The following is a 12,450-nucleotide window of genomic DNA, read 5'->3' as shown; positions in this document are numbered from 1 at the left end:
TCTGCAGATCATCCAGCTGAGTGACAGTCATCTGAGCAGACCAAGGACTTTAATGGACTGTGTGTGCCTTGGTTATGTATAGTTTTTCCTTTAGTATAAACATGACTGTATTTAAAAACTAGGCAACGGAGCGTGGTGAAAACCCTACCAAATCAGGAAATTAAATCCTAAAAGCATATGAATTTTGCAGCCTAGGCAAAAAAGTAACTTGCGACAACAGAAGTATGGAGGGCAACAAAATATCAACTAGCCCAAGCAAGAAATATTTTTTCCAAGAAAAATTTGGTTACTTAAAACATAGATACATCAGAAAGTTTTCTTCTGCAGATGTTTCATGGAGCATGTCCTTATAATAAACAAATAGAGATGATTAACAGGTGCAGAAAGAAAACAAGCAGAAACCATTAAAGTATGATGATAATGAGGAAATATGAAGGGGAGATTGGTAGATTGAATCACAAATGAACAGCTGATGATTCAAGATCAAAACAAGAAAACAGTTTGGGAAAATATAACTAGAAGAAGAAATAGATTGATAGAACACATCTTGAGATATTGAGGATGTATTCCTGTAGTTTGGGATGGAAATATACCACCAAGTAATAGTAGAGGAGGTCAAGACATGAATATGAAAAACAGATTAGAGTAGGCTACAAGTTATATACAAAAGACCTGGTTAGTAAATAATAGGATAGGAGAGGATAGGATAGGAGAGGATAGGATAGGAGAGGAGAGAGGATAAGACAGAACAGAGAACTGCACCACACCATTGTAATATCTGATGACCTGATGATGGCAACAATATCAAACTATATGTAACTGAATCACTTGTATTAAACCCCTCTCCTTCATTTTTCCAATGTAATTTGACTTGCTCAACTCTTGTACTCTTCTGATCTTGACAATATAAGGTTGCTGTGACAAATATCTTTCATTCTTTTAATACTTTCTTCATGCTAATCTTTCTTCACTTAACAACTCATTTATACAAGAAATTAGGGCTCTTCTTTGACTTGCCTTCATCAGAAAGCACTTTTTTTGGCACAAAAAATACACATTAAATCTATGTTAATTCAACAAGGTACCTGATGTTTCTCTGTCAAAAACAAATTTGAACCTTAGGCACGGAATGCCTTGAGAATCAATTCCTAAGCATGTTTAGACCTATAGCAAGTTATCGTTAGTTTGCACAATTGGATTCTCAAATATCAGCAAATTGAAAATAACTGTATATTTCTTCTCAAACCTGAGTTTGAAAAAGACTGAGCACTGTCAAAGCAAATACTGCAAGTGATGATACAGAAAAATATTTCTCAACTGTGGCAATCAAAATAGTATACAAATAGTATATAACTTATTATTATTATTATTATTATTATTATTATTATTATTATTATTATTATTATTATTATTATTATTATTATTATTATTATTATTATTATTATTTAGGGAGGACTCTCATGTGGCAAGAACTTGAAACACTCATATGCAAAATTCCTTAGGCCTATACAATGTCCAAAATTCTTAAAAATAAATGTAAACAAATCATTAACAATTATTTACATACATACACATTATTCACAGAAGAATGGGAAGACAAGACAAGCTGAAACCTGGTTTCAAACAAAATCTAGGGAACAAGTGAAATTATATCTTAAGAGGGTAGAATACAGAAGAGAACAAGCCCATATTTGCGGCTTTTTTAGATTGAGAGAATAAATTTTATAATATTAGTAAATTTGTACTGGATTGAGATTCTAGAGGTAACTAGAATTTAAAAAACTTGAAGAAGAAACATTAATAAACTGTGCAAGAACCAAATGTTACTGATAGAGAGTCCAAGGATATGAAAGAAAAGCAGCTATCCATGTAAGAGTGACGTAGGTTTGGAGCCTATACCTCCTGTTCCAATGTGTAAATTCAGCCAAGTGGTATAGGAAATAAATTATAAGTTCAATGGGAGAAAAGAAAAACCCAACAATTTTCCAAATATATTGCAATTCTATTTAGTAAGCAAAAGATTTGAATAAGTTGGTGAATAGTAAGAGGAGGTGTAAATTCAGCCAAGTGGTATAGGAAATAAATTATAAGTTCAATGGGAGAAAAGAAAAACCCAACAATTTTCCAAATATATTGCAATTCTATTTAGTAAGCAAAAGATTTGAGTAAGTTGGTGAATAGTAAGAGGAGAGTCTTCAAAATGGAGCATAAAATGAATACCGCTTATGTAAACGTGTTTAACAGAGGTAATGGATTGTAGTGTTAAGTCAGGCAAGGCAGTAATATCATGTTACAGCACAAAATCTGATAGGAAGCACATGAATTTTCTTACTTTCATATTTTAAAAAAAAACTGCAATGATGGAAGCAAAGATATAAATGTAAGTACAAAAAGAAGATATATTTTCATACTGCATAACACAGGTATATATACCCGAAAGTAAACCCTGATATTTTTATAGAGAATGATGTAGAGATGTTAAATATAATGGTAACTGAGGTAGAAAGATTATAAGTCTTTGAAATGTGATACTACAGGAAAATGCTGAAGATTATAACAGGCGTGTTCCAGCCAGGGTGCACACAGAGGTCCATCATCTATGCCCAGTGCATTTCCTCACCTCTGGTCAGTATGTGCCTGACGCTGCACACAGTCCATTGTTCGGTACCGTGTTCTGCCATAATCCAAGCGGAACACACTTTTCCCTATCATGCTATGACGCTCATAGGACAATGATCACCGTTGATAGTATCTGAGAAGAGTACGTACTTAGAGACAAGTTAAAAACAATGGCAAACTACTCCAGAGACCCAGAAAATGAAAACTGTTACATCCATTAAGTATTAATCCACAATGGAAGATGGGATAATTTTTGTTCATTCATCGAATGGTCCAGAGTGCCTAATATGTTCCCATCAGTAGGAAAAAAAAAAAAAAATGTGGAGTGCAACTTCATAGCTTGTCATCAAGAATATACCAATGTCACTGGTCAAGAGAGACAAACACAAGCGCATAAACTAGGACTTGCTGCAGAAACGTTAGGGAAGGTAAGAGGATCTGAAGGCACTGTTTTCCCGTATATTGTACTTCAGTGCTTACGCGTGTCAAACAAGTGATACTTGCTTTATTTCCTGGGTTTGAAGGCACCTATTTTCAAGGCTACTAAGAATGTTTCCAGTGCACGGAATTTACGTGACACCTTATACTTCATGTCACCATTTCTTTGTACAGGACGAAGCAGACTTCTGTGTAAGTCAGGCTTCACACAAGTCAGCTACTATGTAGCATTAAAACTGGTAGCACATGCAAGTCCATTTAAAGATGGAGAGGTTATAAAAGAGTGTTTATTAACGGTGCCAAGAATTTTATGTCCTCCACAAACACACATGTTCGAGCTGTTTTCCTTTCGAGAACCACTATTACCTGGCGTATCAAACAGATGGGGGAAAATATGGAGGCACTATTAACAGAGCATGTGAAACATTTTGTTTTCTACTCTGTGGTTCTCGATGAGAGCACAGTCGTCATTGATACTGCCCAGTTAGCAGTATTTGTTTGTGATGCTGATGTACAACTGTACATAAATGCTGATTTGGTTTCACTGCACAGCACCACAGCAGGTGAATACATATCTTCATACTTGAAAGAAGTGATTGAAAACGAGGATTAAATGGGAAAAACTGTCATCTGTCGCAATAGACAGTGCTGCTACTACAACCGAACATAACGCAGGAGTAGTCAAGCGGCTGCAAGAGAAGATTAACCCTTTCCACTCGAATTATTTGTAAGTCCTGATTTCTCCCAACTTGTATTTTTGTCAGCATTCTTCATATTTCGAAACCTAGAATTAAGTACTGGTTTAACAATATATACAGGAAGGAACTACAAAATTAATGAATGTACGGTATTTACATGACACAAAATAATGTTTTTCACTTCCTTAACGGTATGCCTTGAGTATGTGGAAGCGTTCAAAGCAAAATGCCTGGATGGAGCCCTGGTTGCTTCTCACAGGTTTTATAGAAGTGCTCTCCTCCCACCAACAACTTTCCTATCACTGCAAACCTTAGTTTCTTCTTCGGGATGGGGGTACAACAGGTGCAGCTTGCCATTCAGCCTCACTTTCTCATCTGTTGAGGAAGGTCTTCCCCTTTTCCCCATGCAATGATTATGAACACATATGGCAGTAGGTTACTCTACAATTTCCTCAGCACCTTGACGTCTTATTCTTTGCACCGGCTGAGTGGATTTGTCATAGAAAGTGGACAGCATAGCAATAATTTGCTTGTCCTTCCAAACCAAGTATGAAGGGTTAACTGTTCGGAGTGCAATAATGTCATGTTGTTTCATTCTCTTTGTTGAGGCTTTTCTCACTTGTAAAGGCAGACCTCACCTATTTACCATTACAGTGCTTGTAATATGGACCTTTAGTTTCAGTTGCTCAGCTGCAAGGTCGTAACTAGTATAGAACCGGTCCGTAAAGACATGAAACCCAGTCTCATTGGTGGCTTGCAAAACTTTTGTAACCACATTAATAACTACCCTGCAAGTGAAGGGTAAATCAGGCCTAACAAATGACTGCGTGGTTATTGAACATACGTATCCAGCACTAGAATCTGACAGTACATAAATACGGAGTCCCCACTTTATTGGTTTCTGCTTATTGTAACACTTAAAACACGACACGACCCTTGAAGCTTACAGTGCTTTCAACAACACTGAGATTCTTTCTTGGAATGAAGTGTTCCCTGAATTTCATGTCCAGGTACGACACTATATTTCTGACCTTCGAACCTCTAGATTGTGGGTCTGGCCTTATCAGCATCAGGGGAAGAAAGATGGAGATTCCAGAATATCTGTAGAAATCTGTCTCTAGAGAACACATCTTTGTAGAACACCTGCTTATCCAACCAGTCTTCACTAAAATACTCCTGCATTTCTGCCTTACTGTTCATCCCCATGATGATAATTACACCAATAAATGCCTTCAGCTCTTCTAAAGTCACAGCTTTCCAAGAAAACCAGACTGATCTCTTCTGAAGTGGAGTATTCTGCTGTATTTTCATTTCAGCAAATTTGTTTGTCTCATGGACAATAAAGGTTAGGAACTGATCACTAAAAAATAGCTGCCAGTGCCTTAATTCTATTTTAGGTCTATTGCCACAACTTATGAATCCACTGACTAACCTGTAAGGAAATTTGGGTAATTGTGCATCACCCGTTCTTCACATGTTTGAAGTCCGCACTGTATGACTGGGACCGTGATGAATCATAATATTATCGCCTCCCCCATGATTTCTTGATTTCATTTTCATGGTCACTATAATCAAAATCAGCTGAAATAGACGCATGAATCTCAGCTTCGGTCAGACTGTGCACCGCCATGTTGCTTCACTGCGACTGCTTTCCATTGTCAAGGAAACAGAGCAATTTTGCTCAGCAAAGAGAAACTAGAGGGACCAGCACTTACCAAACGAAGTACAAAAGCCCTGGCATGCCAGGTAACCTAGCAATGAGCGGCAAAACATTGTGTCGGCTCAGGATCTACACACAAGCTATAACACTGTGACGGCTGTCGACCTCAGGTCGATACACGACTGGAAAGGGTGAATAGTGCAGGTGTATAGGAAGGAATTATTGAAATGCATTGTCTTCTTCATAAGAAGAAATCTTTGCACAAATACTGTTAGACTGAAAAGTGCAATGAAAACTGTCGTTAAAACTATTAACTTTATGCTGGCATTTTAAGATATTTCTCAAGAATATGGAAAGAGACTATGGCGATATACATTATTTTACCAAAGTATATTGCCTTAGCTGCGGGTTGCAACGCCTTTTTGCCTCCCACTGAAGATAAATTCCTTTATGCACATGAAAGGAAAACCTGCAAAGGAACTTGACAATGCACAGCGGATACAGAATCTTGCTTTCCTGGCCAATTTAATTAATCATCTAAATGCTATGAGCATGTTTTGGCAAGGGGGAAATAAACTCACTATGAATCTTTGTGACAGCGTTGTGTGATTTACAACAAAATTACTGTGGGAACAGCAACTTGCACAAATGAACTGTGTAAACTTCCCTAAACTTAAATCAGCTGTCGTAGAACATGGAGAAGACAAAGGTGATGTACGCTTTGATGTGTATACTGCAGTGCTGCAAGACCTGAAAAATACTTTTGAATGGTGATTCATTAATCTGAATTAAATAGATTGTGAATTTACCATATTTGCTATTCTCATCTCTGTTGGCAGTGCGCTTACTATGTTTCAACTTCAGCTGACAGTGTGACCGTAGAATTTGAGACAAGTTTCACACAGCTGAACACTTAACAGTCATTTTATAACACATTTCTTTGTCAACGGTACCCAAAACAGTTTAGACTTTCCTCTCAAATAATGAGTGTATTTGGTATTCGTGTATCTGTGTGAAAATGTGTTTGTTTGTTTTTTTCCCTTTATTTTCCCCCCATAATGAAGCTCACGTAGTCCTGACTTTGAAGGAGTCTCACAGATTTGCATATGGGTTCATGCGTTCACTTGATGAGTACCAGATCAATTATCTGGATATGACGAAGTAATCCTTGAAGGAAGATACCAATTACAGTCCCAATAGAAACACAATAATTGTTCTCTATTATATATGATATATTTATTGGTCATTGTGATGATCGTTTTAATAGGTGAATGTTCTGTTACTAAGATTCTTTGTAGTTCACAGTGTTGACCTATTTTGGAAGTACAGTAGTTAGTGCAAGCATTTCATTGCAAATTAAAATCACATATATCTCTGGTACATAACTGCAAAATCAGGTCAAATAAATTGACAGTGTAAAGGGTTAGCAATTGCAGCTATACAATGAGAAAGCTAAATGCAATGTGTAAGGTATTTCAAGTTTCAAGCACTGTTTCCCATATCAGCAGATACAAGCACTGTTCTCCCCACCAGACTTCCCCATGCATTTGCTCTGGCTGTTGTCACACAGCTGAGGCCTGCTCAGCCTAGCTGGCCCAGTGGGCAGCCGCCAGAACACGCCTGGATTCGATCAGAAATGAAAAGACACTGAAGAGAGAAATTCATTAAAATTTAATCAAAAGAAAAGAACAGTTTGATAAGCTACACCATGTAATGCCCAAGAAGTGCTCACTTAAGTTGCAATTGTTACTCAAGGGGTGAAAATGTTGACACAGAATAAGTGTGCCACTGAGGGCTGCTTCAAATTGAAGTTTTGGTTGATGATCTAAACAACTATAAATGCTTGGGTCCTTATCACCCATAGAAGAAAAAAAATAAAATGACAGTAAGCAGCATCAAAAATTATAAAATTAATTTCTGGATATGTCAGTCAAATTCTGTGAAGGATGTTCTGACAGTATGCCAAGTCCAAACAATTCACACAAAAATCTAAGAGCCATTATAAAGGGTAATTCTATTAGGTATGATATAGCCTAGGAGCTGAAAAATCAGCAGCATGAATACAATCTGCATTTTGTATAATTTAACAACAGTATGAAGAAATACTACCATAAATGCTATTCTGGAAAACCAGAATCACAGCGAGGCATAATCATTAATAATATGGACTTCTTTTGAACACTTAAAACAACACATTAATATGAGCAGAAAACAGTGCTACTAAACTGAAATGTTAAACATTTATATGATCCAACAAAGTGAAAAGAACAAACAACAATGAGATAGTGCAAGTTTTGTTTGAGTAACTGGAATAAATCTATCACACTAATTTGGCTACCACTAATGATGGAAGATTCACAAGTTTTTTGGGTTTAACCACTACACATTGACTACTGATGATAATACACAGCCATTTATGTGAGTCATTAGACAATCTTATTTTCTATTTCTGATGCCATTGGTAAAATAGCAACAGGTCATTGGCACATTAAGTCAGGACATGTACATACAACATAAGGGGAGGAGAATTTTTAAGTACATCTAACGCCTTCTGCTGGCAATGTCTGAGGGGGAACATTAGACAACACCCCATATTTAAGTCACATAAAGAGTTTTCATAATACCTAATGCATGGAGGGAAATAAATTGGTTCTCATCTCATTCCATAGATACCATTTTGTATTATTTGCTAATGTAGTTCCACATCCTCTTCCCATCGTATCATCTAAAGACTGAATCACTGTAGCTTCAGAACGGCAAGAAAATTCTGCAACATTCTTCCTCTCCATGAAATCAAAACCCAATCATAAATCAGAGTTCCTGAAAATAAATTCACACAGATTATACACACACAAAAACAACATCTGATAGTTTAATATAACTTGTAAGTTTTTCCAGTCTGTCGAAACACATACCTGTAAAAAAACTGTTAGTAACAGATTATGTTTTGTTCTATAAGAACATCCTCAAATACTATCAAATCACTTTTAACTTTGTGTAAACTTGTCAGTGATTGTGAACTGGTGGTAAAGTGAAAAGTGAAAAATTATATGAATGCATTAGTTCGTTATTGATACTTAAGTAAATTTGAGAAAGTTTCCTGTACTGCTCTTACAACCAGCTCTGGCTCCACATCCAACACCTCCAGCGCACTAACTGGACAGAGTCACTAGCCTCGACTGTGGCTTGCAAACATAAACATGTCTATAGGGGAGGTAGAGGAAGGCAGAGGGAGGAGACAACTCTGATCAGTGGAGAGAGAAAAGTGCAACATGCATAAGAAAATGAATGCATGATAATGACTTTTGGAAAAAAAAAAATAATGAAAGTGCAGCAATGGATTAAAGAGTACTTTGTATGAATTTATTTTTAGTGATAAAATAATAGCCTACAAAACGGTCTTAAGTGGCGAATTTGTAGAATTTAGTGCAGATAGGTATAACCTAAACAACATCAAGACAAACTTTGCATCAGAGTAACCTCCAGTGTGATTAATTAAGAGCTTAATGAAAAATAGTGTGAGATATTGTTTTACTAAAATTTGAATTAATTTAGTACCAGTAGCACACAGAGGGAGAATTTTTCAAATGTGTGTTATTGTTGAGGTTGGTTTGGTTGGCTTTTTTTTTTTTTTGCCTGTATGTTTAATTATCTGTTTTTATATTCAATGTGTAAAATTTTAAACCTGCATTGATAGTTTTGAAATGGTGGGAGCTGTCATATACCTGTTCTCCAAAGGCTGGATGGCAATTGTATCTAGCAGCATTTTTGTGTTCTTTGTATCTGGTGTGGGAATTGTGTTTTGTTTGCCCTATGTATGTAACGTTGTAGTTTTACTCTTTAAATCCTGATTTGGAGAAAAGTTATTTATGGTTTAGATTTTTTTGTTTTGTTTTTCGTTTAGATTTATCTTTGTAGCATGTTATTCGTTCTGAGGGCTATTTTTATATTCAGCCTTTTGAAAATGTTAGCTATCTTGTACATGTTCTTGTTCACATAACTGAGAACTACATATTTCTGTGTTTGGCCAGGACATCTTGCTACGGTAATGGAGTAGACCATATAGCCAGTGGCTCAATGCCGAATGTCAGGCGGCAATAAATAAATCGACCCTCTAAAGGGACCAACGGTTTTGGGTGGATGAATCACTTTAGTTTAAGTGATGGCCCCCAGGGTGAAGGAAATGCCACCCAAGTTCATAAAGCTGTGTCTGTTTTCCAGGTTAGGGGCAGCTGCAGCCTATGCTGGGCAGCAATGGTGTAGGAGAATGTTCAAGGCGGATGAACACCTAGGTGTCAATGGCGTGTACATTATAACTGCGTGCATCCTCTAACTTTGGTCGGTTGTATCGGTTTCCGCTCCACTGGTATTCAGAGGTTTTGGACGAGAGAGTGAATCTGCACCTGCACAACTGCTTGTCCACTTAGATATATTCACACACAGATGACTCCTGGCAAAAGTATTTCAAGTCCTGTAGCGATAGAAAATTGGTGGAAGGGGCTGGATTTTGGTGAGTCTGGCCTCTAGCTGATTCACTTCACGTAGGCATTCACATGAGAGTAATCCCTCCCAGAATCGACCAAGGCAGGAGGACAGGTTCGGCAGTACATCTGGTGACAGAGCAGCCCTGTTTAGGATTGCTCTCATTTTTCCAATCCAGAGAGGAGCCTAGAAAAGATGGTCCAAACATAGTCTTGGCTTATTTCAAACCTAGTGGCAAATTATGGTAATTGGGCGTAGACGTTCATGCGGTCAAAAGAAGCAAACAGAAACAGAGAAAACTTATTTACAGCAACCTGGAATATCAGAGCCTTACTAAACTGTGACAAAAACGTACGTCCTAAAAGTAAAACCTTGTTATTGCACAGGAAATATCCCATTATAACATCAACATAGCTGCGGTGAGAAAGACACTTAGCGGACAGTGGAGAGCTATGTGAAGATTTAGGTGGTTACAGAATTTATTGGATGGCAAAGCCAGCTATAGAGAGGTCTTCCACTGGTGTTGGCTTTGCCATCAGAAATAAACTTGCCCGATCACTGTAGGAAACTCCAAAGAGATTTAATGACAAGCTAATGACGCTGTGTCTCCATTTTGTTAATGGAAGGCACTTCATCTCATAAATGCCTATGCTCCCACCCTTACCTCACCGGATGAAGATAAGAAACAATTTTATGATGACCTGTGTGGAGTTCTATTGACCATTTCCTCCAGCGATAAAATTATTTTGCTTGGAGTTTTCAATACGCATGTTGGAATGGGATACGAAGCCTGGAATGGTGTGCTTGGTCGACATGGTATTGGAAAATGCAATTCTAATGGGTATGCACTACTCACTATTTGTGCAAGATTCAACCTGAGAATTACAAACACCTTCTTCAGACTCCCTGAAAAGTATAAAACATCTTGACTGTATTCCCCCTCTGAATATTGGCGCCTTCTTCACTATATAAACATTCGTAGAAAAGACCTAAAGGACGTGTTAATTACTAGAGCCATGCGTGGAGCAGAGGGTTGGACTGATCATCCCCTGATGAGATCCAAATGAGGTTAGTATTCAAGCCCCCACATAGAGCAGAGCACAAAATTCCCCAAAGACAGGCCATTGATAAACTAATTCACTGCAATAATACCAGAAAGAAGCTCGATGCTGAATTTGATTCTGCACAATTTTGTACTGAAAGCATATCAGCTCATGAAGTATGGCAATCACGCTAGAACACTTCATGAAGTAGCTCATCAAGGTATTGGTACACCACAGACGAGGAAACGGGATTGGTTTCATGATTCTGATAGTGAACTGAGCAAAAGGAACCAATAGGAACTGGAGGCAAAGACATGTGAACTTAAGAACCAGTGGTGGACAACAAAAGCAGTTGAACTTCAACACCTGGCTGATACCAAATGGGAAGCTTTTATGAAAGCTTGAGATCTGTTTTCAGACCAAGGTGGAAGCTTACTACTCTGATATACTCCCGAGATAGAGCACATAGACTCAGTGAGCCTCATGATGTTCTCACACAATGGGCTGAGCATTTCAACGAGGTTTTGAATCCAAGTACACAAAAGTACTGATCTTGCTTATACAGATTCACTTCCATCTTTGGCTATTAAACCAGAGTTAGATGAGCCTCCAACCAGGGCAGAGTTTGATCATGTTGTGGTTTGTATGAAAGACAGCAAAATTAGTCGCTCAGATAGTCTTCGGAGGAAAAATATTTAAATATGGTGGCTTATCTATCAACAACAGGCTATATAACCTAATTTTACATGTGTGGGAGGCAGAAATGGTGCCTCAAAATTGGAAAGATGCCACTATCTGCATATTATATATAGGAAAAGGAGATTTGTTCTGTTTGTGGGTCATACAGAGGCATATCACTGTTGTGTGTAGCTGGAAAAATCTTGTTGCACATCATTAACTGAAGTTTTAATTCTCTTACAGAGCAAATATTATCTCAGAGTCAATGTGGTTTCCGTCCAAATAGAGGCACTGTTGATGCTATATTTGTTGTCATGCAGCAACAGAAAAAAAGTGTCGTAGGTACGACATCGTAACTGGTGTAAAACCTTCAATTATTATGTTTAATATTTTAATTATAGTTTATTTAATGCTAAATTATCTTTTATCAAATGTTAAACATGACTAGTACATGGTTTCCCTATAAATATCTAGTATAAATTTGTATAACCTCAAATACGTATTGTGCATAAGTTTAGCCTCAAAACCTATATAGTCGAAAGCGGTAGAAAATTCCATAATGTTCATATATTAGACTTATTGTATTATAATTTGGAATATATGAAGGGTTCTGGAAACTTACCGTAAGGTTTTTTTTTATTATCCAGATACATGTAGAGACATTAGGAATGCTGTAGAGATTTCCCCCCTACCGAGCTCGATAGCTGCAGTCGCTTAATTGCGGCCAGTATCCAGTATTCGGGAGATAGTAGGTTCGAACCCCACTGTCGGCAGCCCTGAAAATGGTTTTCCGTGGTTTCCCATTTTCACACCAGGCAAATGCTGGGGCTGT

At 37.5% G+C, this 12,450-nt stretch overlaps 1 protein-coding gene across 1 annotated transcript in view; it reads right to left on the bottom strand.

Moving 5' to 3' along the window:
* Positions 1–7,121: 7,121 nt before the first annotated feature.
* Positions 7,122–12,450, bottom strand: part of LOC136864332 (testis-expressed protein 264) — a 141,461-nt gene continuing 136,132 nt past the window's right edge. The window contains exon 4 of the mRNA XM_067141171.2: positions 7,122–8,235. The gene's annotated coding sequence lies outside the window, so the exon portion shown is untranslated. The remainder of the gene's footprint in view (positions 8,236–12,450) is intronic.

Source organism: Anabrus simplex, chromosome 2, assembly GCF_040414725.1.
Source record: "Anabrus simplex isolate iqAnaSimp1 chromosome 2, ASM4041472v1, whole genome shotgun sequence".
Lineage (NCBI taxonomy): Eukaryota > Metazoa > Arthropoda > Insecta > Orthoptera > Tettigoniidae > Anabrus > Anabrus simplex.
This window is presented reverse-complemented; position numbering and strand designations above follow the sequence as displayed.